This window comes from Rhinatrema bivittatum, chromosome 7 (genome assembly GCF_901001135.1).
Source record: "Rhinatrema bivittatum chromosome 7, aRhiBiv1.1, whole genome shotgun sequence".
Taxonomy (NCBI): Eukaryota; Metazoa; Chordata; class Amphibia; order Gymnophiona; family Rhinatrematidae; genus Rhinatrema; species Rhinatrema bivittatum.
In genome coordinates this window covers 152,293,046-152,299,829 of record NC_042621.1, presented here as the reverse complement: position 1 = coordinate 152,299,829, position 6,784 = coordinate 152,293,046, and positions in this window count along the sequence as shown.

The following is a 6,784-nucleotide window of genomic DNA, read 5'->3' as shown; positions in this document are numbered from 1 at the left end:
TGTGTAGGCCTATGACACAGTAGGTCACCATGACCTCAGTCTAGGCCAGTGATGGCCAACCTTTTGAGCTCAGTGTGTCAAAATTCATAAAAAAAAAACCGAGCATAACTCGGGTGGTGTTTCACTTCTAGAAAAATCCATAATTTTGTGATATTTGTAGCTCTAATCAATAACAAAAAGTTATAATTTTAATATATGTACTGTATTTATTAATAAAGCAAAAATAAATCATTCTTTACCTTACCTGCTTAGTGACTTTTTTGTTGCTGAATTCATTGGCTAAATCTTCAATTGAAGGTTGGTCTTTTGTACACTTCAAGCCCAAGCAAGAGTTACAAACTTCATCTGTCAGTCGGTTTTTTTTATTGGCTCCCATTCATTTTCATATCACTCCCTCCCCATCCCCCAGGCATGCACACATTCATTCTCACACACACAGACCCCCAGGCAGGCACCCATGCATTCACACACATACACCTCCAGGCAGAGTCCCATTCATACACATGCACACATTAAAGGCAGACCCCCTTCTCTTTTGCCAGCAATCTCGGAACCTCTCTCATTCCTCTGCTGCCACTGTCACTGCTGCTGCGTGGCTATTGGGGAGGTGCTGATTGCTGCTACTGGCACTGCAGCCCATTCTGCTGCCTCCTCTGTGCTGGCCCCACTGTGGGGCTTCCACTTTCTTCATGCTGATCTCGTACATTGTGAGATCCGTAGAGAAAGTGTGCTATTCTTGCACATTCCCAAAGATTACATGTGCCAATCACTAAAAAGTAATTTATTATTTTTTGCCTTTGCTGTCTGATCTTAGTTTTCTAATTGGTTGGTCACAGGCTTTTTTTTTCCACCTTCCCTTTCTTATTTTTTTTTTGTCAATTCCTTTTATATTGTCTTTTTGTTCTATTTCTTTTCTCTCCATCTTATTCCCTCAAACACACAGACAGGTTCTCATTCTCACATGCATTTCTCTTTCTCACACACACACAGGCTCTCACTGTCACATGCTCTTTCTCATACAATCATTCATACACATAATCTCTCACTGGCACATGCTCTCTCTCATACAATCATTCATACACACAGGCTCTCACTGGCACATGCTCTCTCTCATACAATCATTCATACACACAGGCTCTCACTGGCACATGCTCTCTCTCTCACACACACACAGGCGCTCTCTCACTCCCACATGCTGTCTTGCTCAAGCATAGGCTCTCACTGTCACATGCTGTCTCTCATACAATCATTCATATACACAGGCTCTCACTGTCACATGCTCTCTCTCTCACACACACACACAGAGGCTCTCACATGCTGTCTCTGCAAACATTCAGGTCCTCACTCTCACACACAATCTCTCAACTCATCTCATACACGCACACACACACACTCTACAGACCCTCAGCCTCTCTCTCACCTCTGGGCCTCCTCTTCGCGGGTCGCCGCAGGATGGGCTCTGCAGTGGCCCTGATCTTCTCGGGCCGTGGTGGCCCTGCTAACGGGCCTCTTCCTCTTCTCGGGCCACTGCGACTTGGAATTCGCGGCGACCCATAAGCGCAAGTGCTGCTCCTCTTCTGCACACGCTGATGCTTCTCCTCCTTCCTGCCCATGCGGCTCCGGCAACATTTACTTTCGGGGCCGCACAGGCAGGAAGGAGGAGGAGCATCAGCGCATTTAAATGCGATCTTTGTCTTCGGGCTGTGGTGACGGGAGCCTCACCACGGCCCTGCCTATCGTTGCGCCGCATGAGCCTCCCTGAGCCCAGGGACATTGGGGGGGGGGGGGGGGGGATACTAAAAAACAAATTTTAAAGGGTCGGCGCAGCCGAAAAAAAAAGGTTCGGCACAGCCGATAAAAAAAAAAAAAATTCCCGATAGTCCATGAAATGCTGCGCATGTCAGCAAAAACGTCTCGACGTGTCACCTCTGACACGCGTGTCATAGGTTAGCCATCACTGGCCTAGGACCTATGCAAGGCCAGGCTTGAAGGACTGTTCAAGATACCTTGGCCTAGACCCAACAAAGGGGCCTAGGCTGGATGCTGATCTGGCCTTGCCCCATCATGTGACACAGGCAAGTTCTGGGGATTGGACATTACCCCAGTCACATGACTGGGACAAAGTCAGGTCAGCGACATTCTGAAAAATGGTGCTGACCACTGGGGCTAGGGGATGCCCTGGGCTCCATTGCAGGATCCTTATCACTTTTTTGGAGGTTTCAGGGTGTGGGAAGGGGTTGAGAGGTATGGAGTTGGGCAGGACCTCCCACAAGCTACCAGTGATTTTTTAAAATACATTTGAGGGATGGTGTACATAATAGCCCCTAATGATTTCAGATTACTATTGCAGTGGGGAGCATTGTCAGCCTTGATGTCTTTGGAAAGGGGGGCCACTATTTACTGATGACAAGGATGGGAGTGGGGGGGGGGGTAGGGGTGATGTCGCATGAGGACTTTAACATTTTATTTACTTTTGGATGTCAAGGCCTCCACTCAAAGTAGACCCTTGCTCAACTCCCTCTTTTGTCAGGAACTTTTGCCTGAAGTTGACCCTTTAAGGTGGTGGCAGTCTCTTGAGGTTGAAGTTGGGGCTGCCATCACTCCTAAAGGGTCACTAAGTGCGTTGTTTTGTCCCTCATTGTTTTGCTGCAAGAGAAGACAATGCGCCATATAGCCACAAAGTGTTTTTCAGGGGAGGGGCCCATTATCACTGCAACACATCCCTGGGATAGTGGGAACCCTCCCATGAAACAAAATCACGGGTTAGTGGATCTAAGTTAGGTGATGGCTTCACAACAAGCATGCTTTGAATATTGGTAAAATAGAGATGATGGTTCTAGACCATTTTCATCTCTAGTGATGTGCACTACATTTTCTTCTTTGAAGGCGACCAGGTTAACATTTCTAAGCAGGTACATAACCTGGGGGTTATTTTTAATCCACCTTGGTCTCTACGTCCTCGGGTTAAAAATATGTTAAAAGTCAGTTTTGAGATTACATCTCCTAGACCTTTTTTAACAACTGAAGAATTTTGTGCTCTTTTACAGGCACTGATTTTTACATCACGAGATTATTCTAATTCCAGTTATCTAGGCATGCCAAGTACCACTATTTGCGCATTGCAAACTGTTCAAAATGCTGTTGCCAGGGTATTAACTGAAGCTAAGGTGTGTGATCATAGTGCACAAATCTGGCCTCTTTTCATTGGCTCTCTGTCCATACTGTATGTGTCTCAAATTTAAGCTCTTACTTTTGGTACATGAAACTTTTCATTCTAATGCCCCAGAGTGCTTCAACACTTATTTAAAAATATACAGATCTACACACCAGCTGTGTTCTGTAGGGAAGAGCTTAATAGATGTCCCCTCAGTAAAAGCAGTTTGCCGAGACCTATACTGTGATAGAACCTTTTCTATGGCTGGTCCTTGCCTGTGTAATTTCCTTCCAGATTCTCTATGCTTGAAAATTTGAAAACTTTCTGCAAACAACTAAAAACCGTTTTATTTTATTTTTTCCTAGGAATCTTGCAGTCTTGACAGTATCTAAGCTATTTTTGAATCCTCTTAGCTAGTCTATTGCTTAAGTTTAAAGGCACTTATTCAACTGTCTCTGTTACTTCAACTTCAGAGCATTGATTTTAAGCCCTCACTAATGATTCTTTTATATTTTCTTTGCTCTTGTTAAGTCTAATGCTTTTTATGAATGTTCTTACTGTTACCTGTATAGATCTGTGAATATTGCGGGCTATAACTATTTTAAATAAATAAACAAGAAAGTGTTCAGGATGTACAAATTGTCAATCCAATATATTCTTGAGTTCCAGACTAGATCCATGCTCCCCACTACGCCACCTCTTCTCACCTTGCAGTTAACATCATCCCACTCTAAGTATTACGTTAATATGTTACCTCTCTAGTTCTACTTTTCAGGCTCACCAATTGAGCCTCCTCCAGCTGCAGCACTGTTGTTGCAACATGTTGCTCTTGTTGTCCCTCACCCCTCTCCCTGTTCATTGTATTCTCCACCTATTTCAATGTAAACCGATATGATGTGCATTCTAATATTGGTATAGAAAAGCTGTTAAATAAATAAAAAATCAATGGAATTGGAATCAGAATTTATCTGTGAATTTTTTTTATCATATTGATGCACTGTAGGTTTCAGGATAGCTTTTTTTTTTTTAAAAGAACATAAGAACATGCCTATACTGGGTCAGACCAAGGGTACATCAAGCCCAGCATCCTGTTTCCAACAGTGGCCAATCCAGGCCGCAAGTACCCAAAAACTAAGTCTATTCCATGCTACTGTTGCTAGTAATAGCAGTGGCTATTTTCTAAGTCAACTTAATTAATAGCAGGTAATGGACTTCTCCTCCAAGAACTTATCCAATCCCTTTTTAAACACAGCTACAATAACTGCATTAACCACATCCCCTGGCAACAAATTCCAGAGTTTAATTGTGCGTTGAGTGAAAAATAACTTTCTCCGATTAGTTTTAAATGTGCCACATGCTAACTTCATGGAGTGCCCCCTAGTCTTTCTATTATCCGAAAGAGTAAATAACTGATTCACATCTACCTGTTCTAGACCTCTCATGGTTTTAAACACCTCTATCATATCCCCCCTCAGCCATCTCTTCTCCAAGTTGAACAGCCCTAACCTCTTTAGTTTTTCCTCATAGGGGAGCTGTTCATCCCCTTTATCATTTTGGTAGCCCTTCTCTGTATCTTCTCCATCGCAATTATATCTTTTTTGAGATGCGGCGACCAGAATTGTACACAATATTCAAGGTGCGGCCTCACCATGGAGCGATACAGAGGCATTATGACATTTTCCGTTTTATTCACCATTCCCTTTCTAATAATTCCGAACATACTGTTTGCTTTTTTGACTGCTGCAGCACACTGAACTGATGATTTCAATGTGTTATCCACTATGACGCCTAGATCTCTTTCTTGGGTGGTAGCTCCTAATATGGAACCTAACATTTTGTAACTATAGCATGGGTTATTTTTCCCTATATGCATCATCTTGCATTTATCCACATTAAATTTCATCTGCCATTTGGATGCCCAATTTTCCAGTCTCAGAAGATCTTCCTGCAATTTATCACAATCTGCTTGTGATTTAACTACTCTGAACAATTTTGTATCATCTGCAAATTTGATTAACTCACTTGTCATATTTCTTTCCAGATCATTTATAAATATACTAGCCGTTAAGCCCGTAACAATGGGCTACATTTAAAAAAAAAATTTCGGTCCATTTCCTTCCCACTTCCTCCCCCTCTCTCCTCCCTCCCCCCACCTCACTCTCTCCTCCCTCCCCTCCACCTCCCTCTCTCCTCCCTCCCCCCACCTCACTCTCTCCTCCCTCCACCTCACTCTCCTCCTCCCCCTACCTCACTCTCACCTCCCTCCCCCTCCTCTCCTCCCTCCCCCTCTCCTCCCCCACCTCACTCTCACCTCCCTCCCCCTCTCCTCCCCCCACCTCCCTCTTACCACCCTCCCCCCTCTCCTCCCCCCCACCTCACTCTCACCTCCCTCCCCCCACCTCTCTCCTCCCTCCTCTCAGCTCACTCTCTCCTTCCTCCCCTCACTCACTCCCCCTCTCTCAATCCCCTTCCCTTTCAGCTCATCCACACCCGGCAGACAGGGGGGTGTCCCTCCCTCACGCACGCGCGCCACCACCGCTACTGCTCCTCCCTCCCTCACGCGCGTCGCCGCCGCTTCTCCTCCCGCTCCTGCTTGTTGTTGTTGTCGTCGTCTTCGCCGCCACCGCGGCTACTGCTCCTCTCGCTCCTGCTCGTCGCCGCCGCTCCTGCTCGTTGCTGCTTCCGCTCCTGCTCGTTGCTGCTGCCGCTGCCACTCCTGCTCCTAAGGAGCAGGCACCATTTTTTTTTTTGGGCACGCTCCGCTCTGGCCGACGTGTGCGCATGCGCGGTAGAGCTGCTCTCTACTGCGCATTTGCGGCACGTCGGTCAGGGCTCCCTTATCTAGTAGATTGAAAAGTATGGGTCCCAAATCAGATCCGTGAGGTACTCCACTGCCCACTCCTTTCCTCTGAGAAAATTGTCCTTTTAATCCTACTCTCTGTTTCCTGTCTTTTAGCCAGTTTGCAATCCACGAAAGGACATCACCTCCTATCCGATGACTTTTTAGTTTTCTTAGAAGCCTCTTATGAGGGACTTTGTCAAACGCCTTCTGAAAATCCAAATACACTACATCTACTGGTTCACCTTTATCCACATGTTTATTAACCCCTTCAAAAAAATGAAGCAGATTTCTTAGGCAAGACTTCCCATGAGTAAATCCATATTGAGTGTGTTCCATTAAACCATGTCTTTCTATGTGCTCTACGATTTTAATCTTTAGAATAGTTTCTACTATTTTTCCTGGCACTGACGTCAGGCTCACTGGTCTATAATTTCCAGGATCGCCCCTGGAGCCCTTTTTAAATATTGGGGTTACATTGGCAACTCTCCCATCTTCAGGTATAATAGATGATTTTAATGACAAATTACAAATTTTAACTAATAGAATAGAAATTTCATTTTTTAGTTCCTTCAGTGCCGTAGGATGCATACCATCCGGTCTAGGTGATTTGCTACTCTTTAGTTTGTCAATCTGGCCTACTACATCTTCCAGGTTCACAGTGATTTGGTTCAGTTCGTCTGACTCATCACCCTTGAAAATTATCTCCAGAACTGGTATCTCCCCAACATCCTCATTAGTAAACACAGAAGAAAAGAATTCATTTAGTATTTCTGCAATGGCCTTATCTT